The sequence below is a fragment of the Lolium perenne genome, chromosome 5, assembly GCF_019359855.2.
Source record: "Lolium perenne isolate Kyuss_39 chromosome 5, Kyuss_2.0, whole genome shotgun sequence".
In the NCBI taxonomy this organism is placed as follows: Eukaryota; Viridiplantae; Streptophyta; class Magnoliopsida; order Poales; family Poaceae; genus Lolium; species Lolium perenne.
Genome location: NC_067248.2, coordinates 205,660,809 through 205,672,929, shown reverse-complemented (window position 1 = coordinate 205,672,929; position 12,121 = coordinate 205,660,809). Strand labels below are relative to the sequence as shown.

The following is a 12,121-nucleotide window of genomic DNA, read 5'->3' as shown; positions in this document are numbered from 1 at the left end:
GTACTATTATTACTGTATAAATTCAGAGATTCAATACAATAGAGCATTGGGCGCTTGGTAGCACCCCAGAGCAAGTGGTCAGGGTGAATACATGTACAGAGTATAGAGTATGGACCTGGAATCATTTTGCTCGGACGGGTAGAAGCCTTATACATATGGTTAGTGAAGTTTGATGTTAAGTGCAGTTTAGCGACTTCATTGCTTTTTAGTATTTAGTACTACATGGTTACCGAATTTGACGATGGTTCATTCCAAAATTAGCTTAAGTTGCCTTTTGTGTGCAGGTTATAGCACGAAATTAGCTGAAGTGGACCAAAGTGTACTTTTTGTGTGAGTTGTTCCGTAGGGAAAGCGGTGTTCTCCTCGACGACAACATCAACAGGTAGTTTTTACAGTTGAGTGTTTGATTGAAGTTTGTTACTTATTTTGATTTAGATGGGCGAGTCATCGGCCGGAGAACACATGACCCGGCACTAAAGTTGATTGTATTTTATCTGTGCTCTCTAAATTAATTGTCTGTTTGCTCTGTGATTTGATAGCCATCAGGATCAGTAAGGAGCATCTGGAATTAAAGAACAGATATGGTTACAAGCAAACTCCCTTTCAATCTGAGAACAAAGGTGAATAGAAAAATCTTTGGTTGTGATTCTGTTTGTTAGTCGGCAAGTTGGTAGTAGTATATTAAGTAGTCAAAATGGTCTATTTCTTTGGTTGTTGCATGGATCTTTTGACGATAAGAAAAGAAGACATGCCTTTTGACGATAAGAAAATAAGACATGCCAAAGAAGATCATTTATTCAAATAGTACAGGAAGTGCTTATTGATGATGAAACTATTTTGCTATTTCTCGCTTTCAACAATAAACTATTTTAGTGTGATGGATGCAAAGAATAAAAGTTATGATCTTTCTTTAGAAAAATAGTTTGCAAAAATTTGTTAGTTTCAGATAAAGTGATACTACAAATGCTTTGTTTGTTCATCAGAAATAATTTGTACTTCTAGCTGCATATATTCACTTTCGTTCTTCAAAATGAGTATACGATAGGCAGGATGGTAGTTAGCTATATTTGTATTTCCAGTAGCACAATACAAGAGTAAGCTGACTTCTATGTAGTTAGCTATATTTGTATCTCTCCGAAAATTTTACGAAGGACATATTGTGTTAAGGAATGTTTCCAGTAGCACCATTTCTGTATTTTGTTCATATTTGTCTGGGCGGTTCAAAATTTCTGGGCAGCAACTTGATATGTCATTTTACCATTTCAGAAGTGCTCAAATTTGGATATAATTTGAACAGTAGGCTCATATTAGTATGTTTGTTTTTCTGTTCTTTCCCCAGATTTCTCTTCCCAGGATCTTCCCTTGGAAGGCTATGCCGCCAAGAAAGCAAATAAAAAGGGGGTGACCACCGCTGCAAGTAGCAGCAACCACAACCGCCCGACCCGCCTGGACCTGACGCTCCCGTGCAGGAGAAGCTGCGGTGGCTTGCTGACCAAGAGAGTAAGTGTCTCAGAGCCCTAACTCCTTACCGATATGCTTTGCTTTTTATTCTTTTTTTACTGATTTTGATTTAATGCTTGATTTCAAACGTCAGCTAGGATTCCTCATCTGAAGTAGTTTGGAGTGGACGGAGAGTACAATTTCATGGTCATTGATCTTCTTGGTCCAAGTCTGGAAGACTTATTCAACTATTGCAACAGAAAATTCACTCTTAAAATAGTACTTATGCTTGCTGATCAGTTGGTAAGTTTTTCTTACTGTATCATAGCATTTTGGCTGTTAATATTGGCCCACCTATTTGACATAATACCAACGGAAGTATCTATGTGCAAAATCAAATCTTATGTGTAATTGTTTTGTCATTTTTACCGCCAAATTAATGCATTCAAATATTTTTATACAGATTGCTAGGGTAGAGTACATGCACTTGAGGGGCTTTCTTCATCGTGATATAAAGCCGGATAACTTTCTTATGGGTTTAGGCCGTAGAGCAAGCCAGGTTGGTTCCATTCTTGCACATTTTTATTTGCCCGACTTGATTTATCAATTTTGTTTCCTTTGTATTTGCATAATTCGTAGTGGCATTATACTATTTATAGTTTTTGACCTGGTCCGTGATACGCTAAAGAAAAGTTATATCATCTGGTAGCTTGGCACTTCAAACAGGGTAGAAGCCAGGGTTGGGCAAGCTTGTGGCTAGTCCAGCCTGATCATATACTCTACTGGGCATTGGGCTGGGCCAAAAAAAATCACAAGCTTGCCCCATTCCTGGCTCTAGTCCTAGGCCCTGGGTGAAAGCCTAGCTGCCCCAGGTCTGTTTCCACCCCTGAATTCAAGCCCCTCAAATTATAGTTAGGAGAGGCTAAATGGTATCACAACAGAAATTCACTGGGTTATAGATGGTCCTGTACATGATCTTTTCTTGCTTTTTAGTTAAGCAAGAGATTCATCTCGAAACTGTTACAGCTGATGTTCATGCATTATGATTATAATGACTGTAATGGTGTTGTACAACTCTACTTAATTCTACTCCTGGTGTTAAATAATAAATAATTATTAATACATCAGTTGCTGCCCTGATGGAATGACTTTGCAACGTAAACGGTTAAAAATACTTCAGTTCTTGCGAGATTCCAGAAAAAAACATGTCTGATTCGAGAGGGGGAGAGGGTGTTACATACCTGAACTCCCTGCTCTGATGATCCGCCTTTTTGATTCAATGAAATTCGGGAGGGGCAGGTTGAACTCCAAATACACGAGATCTCTAGCCCGAGCCATGGTTCAGTGTACCCTTTATATGGGGCGTTTATGGGAAATGTTTTAATTACCATAGCGTAATGTATGGGTCGAGTTAATTTACATTATTTGTGGGAAGGTGATATTACATACCTGAGGAAGGTAATTTGTAAGATTACCATAGCGTGATTCCTGGGCTGATGGTTTTGTAACATTGCGGCCCGGGCTGATTAAATGCGCGAGTTGATATTGTGGGAAGGTTAGGACGACCAAAGTGCTGGATTGCAGCGTGATTTCATATTGACTGTTTCGAAAATGGTAAGAAATCCATGCCTTTATGTGACGTCATCATATTGAAAAAATTCAGGAGACACGAATATTTAGTTGATCTGATTGACATTCCTTTTGCCAATTTACCAAAAATTATGCTATATTTATTAACAGATCCGAGAACTTCCATATTATGCTCTGTTTTCCAATAAGATTTTTAAGAACTTCCATAAGACTATATTGCGCTGACTATAGATGCGGTTTGGAACAGTTTTTGGAACCTTGTAATTTATTGTAAAGAATTGAGATATGGTAAGATGGTTCATTCCTTTTTGCAATTTATTGTAATTTATTGTAATTAAGATCGTTCTGGGGTCGTCAGTCTGGGCCGTGTGATGGCATGTAACCGTGTTACGTGATTTGTGGAGATGCGGGTTGGAACAGTTTTTGGAAAGTTATCTCTATACTGTAAATATCACGGGATTTGTGGAGTTATTATTGACGTATTGGGCCTGGCCCATGTGGAGGACGGACAAACGACGAAACGTATTGACGAAAGGAAACGACGAAACGACGAAACGGATTGACGTATTGGCAGATGGCGGAATAAGGAACCAATTGAGTCTTTTTAAGTAGTAGAGATTAGAGTTAATAGCATAAAACCACCACTTTGACGGTGAAATTTACCGTATACCACCATTTTTTGTTTGCGAGACAAAAAACCACCAGATTTTGCAAGGTTTTTTGCGGAATACACTAAACGCGAATTGACAGCGAATTAACAGGGAATCTGACAGGTGGGTCCCATTGTCAGCGCTGAGGTGGCAACGCTGTGCAGCAGTTTGCTGATGTGGACAGAGGGCCCACGTGTCAGTCCACATTAAAAAATAAAAAAATTCCAAAAAGCATAAAATTGGGGAGGTTATCTCCTCCCGTGAACACCGGCTGCCGGCCGTCGGAGTACTCCCGCCGCCGCCCCAGTGAGAAGGACGGCGCCGGCGAGGATATCCCCCAACGCCACCGTGCCCCCTGCAGCACCCGCGCCGGCGCGCCGCTGCCCCGAGCCAGCCACTAGCATCGCCGCCGTGTTCCGGCCTGCTCGCCGCCGGTTCCCTTGCTCGCAGCCGAGTAGCACCGCCGCGGTCGAGCAGCGCCACCGCGGTCGAGCTGCGCCGTCGGGCCCTTGCTCGCAGATCGAGCAGCGCCACCACGCCCTGGATTCCGTCGTGCGAGGCGCGATGCGTGAGATGGGGTCAGTCGCCGGCCGTCGTGCACAAGCGCCGCCGCCCGCAGCGCGCCCGCGCGCCGTCCCCTCACGCACGGCCATGCGCTGCCGCCGCACCCCAAAGCTCGCGGCCAAGCACCGCCGCCTCGCGACCCGAGCTCGCCGACGACCCCGTCGCCCCCTCGCGTTGTGGCCAGGGCTCCCCGACGGGGCTGGGGAGGGGGACGGCCCTGGTTCAGCAGCGGGAAGGCCTGGGAGGAGGGGCGCCCGCGCCGCCGTGCCCTCACTCCACGCCCATGGCGCGACGGCGGTGGCCAAGATGCAGCGGGAGGCACGGTCAACAATTTGGAATTTTTATTTATTCCAATTTTTAGCTTTTTGGGATTTTTATTTTTTTTAATGTGATCTGACATGTGGGCCCTATGTCCACATCAGCAAACTACTGCATAGTTTTGCCACCTCAGCGCTGACAATGGGACCGACCTGTCAGATTCCCTGTCAATTCGCGTTAAATTCGTATTTAGCGCATTCTGTGAAAAACGTCGCAAAATGTGGTGGTTTTTTGTCCCGCGAACGGAAAGTGGTGGTATTCGGTAAATTTCGCCATCAAAGTGGTGGTTTTATGCTATTAACTCAATTAATTATCATCAACGGGCAATACAAAAAATCTTAAAAATAAAAATAAATTAGCAATAGATTATTGGACCACCTAGCAATGACTACACACAAGCGCGAGCCGAAAGGCGTGCCGCCACCTACACCACTCCATCGCTGGAATCACGTGAAGCTTGTCATAGTAGAGCTTGTTGTAGTAAACACATGAAAAGTCGGCGTGCTAAGGCTCCGGAGGACCATCGCACCAGAGCAACAATGACCACCAATGGTAACAACCGTAGATCGGAAGATGCTGCCATCCAACCACACCACCAAACACGCAAACCGTCGAAATCCTAAAAGATTTGTCAGACACACGACACCACGCTCCCTCCGCAGGCGCTAGGCGCACCACCGCAACGAGGATAAGACGGGAGGACCTTATTCTAACTTTAGGATGTCGTCACCACATCACCATGCTGAAGAAGATACAAAAAAAAAAGAAACAATAACCCTCTCATCATCGAGAAGCCAATCCGCCGTACCTACAAGGCCCGAGTGGCCATAGGAGGTGGGCGGAACGGCTCAACGCCGGTGGAGGGTATGGAAACCCTACCCGCCAAGGGGGTCACCCATACTTTCTGCTTTTCCACTCGTACCCATTCGGGGCTGTAACTTCCGGTCTCGACGTTTGTATTTTTATGAGGACATACAATAATTTTTATGGGTGTAAACATATTGGATCGGATTTTGCTCGCACCATATCTTTTACAATATTTGTTTTCACGAATTCTCATCGGATCAGATATTGGCTGGTTGCAGATCAGATCGCGGATTCAAATCGAAAATAGGACAGACTCGATCATTTGATTTGATACATTATGATCCCTAAGGTTGATGAATTAAGAAAAATGGAAAGAGAAGGATTCGAACCCTCAGTAAACACAAGTCTACATAGCAGTTCCAATGCTACGCCTTCAACCGCTCGGCTATCTCTCCTACATAATCTTATTATGGAAAATAAACTGAGTGAATAGCGAGTTTCCTTATTCCTGCAGGACAGGTATAACCGCAACTGCTCGGGGGTTCCATAGTTCTCTTGGAAAAATCCCTTTTTTTATTTCTCTAATTAGCAAATGCATTTTTCTATATAGAATGGATTTGATTCCAATTTCTATAATGGAATTGTATTTCAGATATTTTCAATTTGATATGGCTCGGACGAATAATCTAATACATAGAAAAGAATAATATATATATATATGAAATATATAATAAAGAGAAAATACAAATTTATTGGCATTTTCATTCGATCATTATCGACTTTATTTTGAGATATTTTTTATTTGTAAATAATTTGAGAATTCCTATTTAACTAAGGAGAACATAGAGTCATAGCAAATAAAATTGCTAATTCTGATTAGAAAAAAATTAATATCAAGCGTTATAGTATGATTTTAAATACTCTAAAAAATTCATAAAGGGGGTCGGGGAGAGAAAAACTTTTGGATATATTGGTTCGGATTGAATGGCAAATACATCTTTGATCACTTACTTCGCTCGCCCTTTTTTGATCGGGTTTTTAATGGAAATAGATTCAATCTAGTAATTTCTTTTAGATTAAGTCTTAGGTCTTGTTTGACCTGTGAAAGAAAGACCTTCTTTCTTAAAATGTTCCAAAAATTCCTAAAATAAAAGGAGAAAAACTTTCTACTTTCCTAAACTAAGGACGGTAAGGAAGAAGGCGAGCATTTTCATTACTATGGAAAATGATGGATAGCAAAATCCACAATTGATCATGTCCTTCAAGTCCCGCGTTGCTTTCTGCCACATAACAAACATTCCTCTTTTCATTGCAAAGAGGTATAGAGAATTGCTCCAATATGGATAGGGATCGTGAATAGTCATTGGTTTAGTTTTGTGTATACTAATTCAAACTTGTTGTATATGGAGTAATTTCCTTTTTTCGTTAAGCTCAAATCTAGCGAGAGTAATATTCTACCACTAACAACTCATTTATTTTGAGACCGACCCACTTCCTATCTAGGATTTTATTTACTAGTCCTTTATATTCTAATGTGTCAATCATCAAATTCTTTGGAATTTCCCTGGGTCGGATGAAGCCATCAAAGTTTGAAGCCATACAGAACTCAAAATAATATTTTCCGACGATATTCATTTCCCAGCAACCGCATCAGTTTTCCTCTCGACCACAATCATTGCGTCTACTAGATGCAGCAAAATATTGTTAGCAAATAGGCAGGTTACGTAACATGAATGCTGTAGATTTTTTGATACTGTTGACGTTGTTTCTCAGGTTGGCGATGGCAGATTCGTTATTTGGGTGTGTTTGGTTGGAGAGGAAGATCAGGCCACCGCCGTGGAGGAGGGGCCGGGCCGACCTCAGGCGCGACACAGAGCCGGCAGACACGACGCCGCGCTGGGATCGTGCTCGCTGGAAGACGCCGCCGCCGTCGTGGAGGAGGACGCGGAGCCGGCAGCCACGGGGGCCTGAGGAGCCGCGCCGGCCATCCTCCGGTGGCGGTGCCGCATGGAGCAGCGACGCGCTCCTGGGGCCGTGGAGCCGATCGCCGGTGCACCGCACGATCGCGGCTGGCGGCGCGAACGAGCTAGACGACATCCTCTGTTTGCCCTGCGGCTGGCGCGGCGGGTCGCTGCCTAGCGGGCGACCTCTCCTTCCTAGCCAGGTCGTCCTCATCCCCACAGCCTCAGCCGCCCCCGCCAGCCCACCCACCGCTTGAGTAGGCTGGCACCCATCGACACCGGCTCCGGTGCACGCATCAGCCGCATGTCGGCTCCACCGCGTACTCGAAGCCCTCGACGTTCACATATGTGCCACACCGTCCTTCGAGCAGCCTCCTCTGGCCGGTAGTAGTCTTCACCCGAGGTAACCTCACACACCGGCGTGGCGGTGGGTGCCACGAGCTCGGGGAGAAGCATCGGGCGCGTGGGTCCGTCTGGAACATCATGTGCAGGTGGTCGCGTTGGTGCACTACAGCGTGCCGGCAAGTCACCGCCGATTCCCACCTGCCGGCGCCGACTGCAGCCACGCCGTCATCGTCTGGGCCTTCCTCCCCTTCTTCGCTGCGACGGCTCCGCGCCCGGCGCCTCTGACCGTTGGCATCGCCTCAGTGTCACCTCGGCAGCAGCCACTGCCCCTTCGAGTGCGAGGTCCTGGCTCGGTACCAGGAGGTGTGCTGTCTGCGCGAAGTCGTCGCGACAATCCAGGTTCTCCAACTTTTTTCAATGTTGACATTTCGATCTTGCAGCTACATGGTCAATGCAGCGCTCCGTAGGAATATGTGAAGTGGCTTGATCTTCTTAATTTATAAATCTTTTCTTTACCGATACTCTGAACGATAGCTGAACATATGCGGCTCATTCACTAAATCTATCTAAACTGAAGACATCATGTATAGTTGTATACACACTCTTGCAGATCAGTTGCAACAGGTTGCAATCTGACCAGCTCACAAACACACAGAGTATCCACATTCTATTTGCTTTGCTCTCCTGCCAGAGTTTAGGTGTTAATTGGTGGTACTTTAGTTGATACTTCTAGGCGTAGTTATTAGTCCTTTGTTAGGTCCTTTCTGCTCGGAGTCCATATATTTTGTTCAACGGAATGTTATTCCTTTTGAATCCTCAAAGATTTCGCAAGAAGTAGTACCATATAACTTCCCACTTGCGAATGCAGAATATATGAAGTCCATTCTCTTCTTTGTTACAGGCAGCCATGCTAAGCAAGCTGTCGTGAAAAGGTGGCTCGAAGAACTGGATTTGTTCTTGAGGTCAAACATATTTCATTGTAAACCTGAAAGGTGAGAAGATCAATTGCAAAAAAAGTAGGAACCGCCTAAGCAACATATACAAGCAACAAAATCTAAAATAGTTTTTGTATTTTTGGAAGATGCATGTACCCTTTACATAGATTGATTGTAAGTTTGTGTCATGGTGGAGTGTGAAAGGACACTGATGCCGCCTAGAGGGGGGGGGGGGGGGGTGTGAATAGGCGGTTTAAAACTTTTACGAATATGGCTTAACAAATGCGGAATAAAACTAGCGTTTAATTTGTCAAGCACAAAACCTATATAACTAGGGTTCACCTATGTGCACCAACGACTTATGCTAAACAATACAAGTAATTATGTGATAGAAAGATCTATAACTTCAAGCACGAAGGCTATCACAATGTAACGTGCATAAGTAAAGAGCTCGGGTATAGGAATAACCAAAGTAACACGGAGACAACGATGTATCCCGAAGTTCACACTCTTGCGAGTGCTACTCTCCGTTGGAGCGGTGTGGAGGACAAGTCACTCCAACTGCGCGAAGGCCACCGTATTCTCCTCGAGAATTCCCACCAAAAGGGATGTCCTCGATCCACTATGAAACCTTAGGGTGGTCACCGAACCCGCACAAAGCTTGGGGCTATCTCCACAACTTAATTGGAGGCTCCCAATAAATCGTCATAAAGACATTGTCCTTGAAGAATCACCACAACTTAATTGGAGTCCCCAAGAACAGCACAAAGACCACAAAGACCACTAAGCCGTCTAGGGTCCAAAGACCCAAGAGGAACAAGCTCCGGGAACAAGCTCCCGAAGTGAATATCTCACGAACTTTCACCTACACGTATCACCGCGAAGAAGTCAAACCGATGCACCAAATGCAATGGCTAGAACACCACAAAGATGATCCAATTCTTCACTCTCAAATTCCAACAAAGCTACTAAAGCTATTGGGGGAATAAGAGAGGAAGAAAAAAGAGGAGAACACAAAATTCTTCAAGATCTAGATCCCAAATTTTTACTCACAAAGAGATGATTTGGTTTGGTCAAAGTGTGGATCTAGACCTCCTCAATCTTTCTCTCAAATAGATGCAAGAATCATGGGATGGGGAGAAAGATCTCAAGCTCAAATATGAACAACAATGGTGGAGAGAGAGGCTTGAGAGAGAGGAAGAAGAAGGCCAAAAAACGTGGGGAGAGAGAGGAGGAAGAAGGACTTAAAAGGGGTCTCAGATTTCTGCCCGTTGGGGCCAAAATCGTGACCGGCCGGTACTACCGGCCGCGGTACCGCCCGTGGTACCGCCCGCGGTCGCGAGGGTACTGTAAGTTTGGCCATATTTCCGGTACCCTGGGCGTTACCTCGGGCGGTACTACCGGCCGTGCACGGGCGGTACTACCGGTCGTGCTCGGGCGGTACTACCGGCCATCCTAAACTCCTCTCTCTTTGAGCAAATTTAGAAAATCAATAACTAGAGTTTGGAAACTCCGATCGACATGAAACCAATTTTGTTGGAAAGAGAACGACAAGAGCTACCCCAAAAAAGAGTGAAAATATAGAAAATAGTTGGGGATGATCTTATATTATTTTTAGAGTGAAACCTCTCAATACGAGAAACCGGAAAAATCACCGATATCGAAAATGCAACAAGTGATAAACCCGAAATCCATTTTCGATGAACTAGAGCTTGTCATGGAAATAACCACAAGCTCTAAAACACCACATGGATAAGATCCAAATAAAACCAATAAAGATAATGCAAGGATGCAAAGGTTTGACCGCACTCTGAACGATACGATCGAGTTACTCACTTGAGAGCCCCTTGATAGTACGACCACTATCCTATCAACGGTCTCCCAACTAAACCACGAGACCGGTAAGAAAGAAACCCTATCAAGAGCAAACCTTAACATTGTGCCTTCCACTTTAGCTCGATGATGATGATCTTGATCGCAACAAGATAAAATGCCGTTCTTGATTGTGCTTGCTCGATGAAGATGAGGTCTTGCGGATTGCTCCCCCATACTTCACTATGGATGAGATTCTTCTTCGGTGCAACTTCACATATCCATGGACACATATGAATGGCAAGCTTCAAGCATGTGAGCTCTTCAAATTGACTCATCTTGAACTTGCACCTCATTTCTTCGTATTGTAACCTTGACGTCATCTTGAACTTGCACCTCATTTCTTCGTATTGCAACCTTGACGCCAACTTATGGTTCAAGAATTGCCTATGGACAACTCCTACACATATAACTCAATGCAACCATTAGTCCATAGGGATTGTCATTAATTACCAAAACCACACATGGGGGCTCTATGCACTTTCAGAGTGGAACTGTCAGATTTTGGATGCCGGTGTTCATCTAAGTAAAATCAGAAAACTTAGCCGTTTAAATTTGGGAGCTGGTACGTTAACTAAAGAGTTTCTACAAATGACAAATCAAAGTGAACGCCCAAATTCAAGTTACCTCTCCCAAATTATTATCCAGGGTGTGGCTAAAGATTCTTGGGTTTACATCTGGATTGGTCACCTATAAGTAGGAAGGGCACATTTTTGCCTGCATGCTCTAAGTTTTATAATTACTCTCAGGTAACATATTTCATGTACACATGGTCGAACTTTTTTGGCAAAATATTGTGTGTGTTTTTTGTAGGAAAAATAATTAATCCATGTCTGCACCTCAATGGTTAGCAAAAAGTTTTTAATGGAGTTTTTCGATTTGATCTTTATTGAAAATAGTTTTGCTTATCACTTATAGGTAATTTTCTTGATTCCCTGCATCTAAATTTCAATAGATGTTTTTCCTGCAACTGCAATAGGTTGGTTCAATGGTTTTGACATAATGAAGTTGTCTGGCATAGCATTAGTTTTTTATTGGGTGCTCACTGATTCAAGGACATGTAGTTTTTTCGAAAATATTAGCCCTTTTATGCCCTTGATGTTTGATACGTCTTCGACGTATCGATAATTTCTTATGTTCCATGCCACATTATTGATGTTATCTACATGTTTTATGCACACTTTATGTCATATTCGTGCATTTTCTGGAACTAACCTATTAACAAGATGCCGAAGTGCCGATTCTTTGTTTCTGCTGTTTTTGGTTTCAGAAATCCTAGTAACGAAATATTCTCGGAATTGGACGAAATCAACGCCCAGGGTCCTATTTTGCCACGAAGCTTCCAGAAGTCCGAAGAGGAGACGAAGTGGGGCCACGAGGTGCCCAGACCCTAGGGCGGCGCGGCCCCCCTTGGCCGCGCGGCCCTGTGGTGTGGGGCCCTCGTGCCGCCTCCTGACCTGCCCTTCCGCCTACTTAAAGCCTCCGTCGCGAAACCCCCAGTACCGAGAGCCACGATACGGAAAACCTTCCAGAGACGCCGCCGCCGCCGATCCCATCTCGGGGGATCCAGGAGATCGCCTCCGGCACCCTGCCGGAGAGGGGATTCATCTCCCGGAGGACTCTACGCCGCCATGGTCGC

General features: G+C 44.4%; 1 long non-coding RNA gene across 1 annotated transcript; it reads left to right on the top strand.

The window, feature by feature from the left end:
* On the top strand, nucleotides 1-2,857 carry LOC127301394 (uncharacterized). The gene is made up of 6 exons (XR_007852042.2): nucleotides 1-158; nucleotides 285-394; nucleotides 540-620; nucleotides 1,340-1,500; nucleotides 1,595-1,743; nucleotides 1,904-2,857. It is a non-coding gene; the product is annotated as an uncharacterized lncRNA (long non-coding RNA).
* The last annotated feature ends 9,264 nt before the right edge of the window (nucleotides 2,858-12,121 follow it).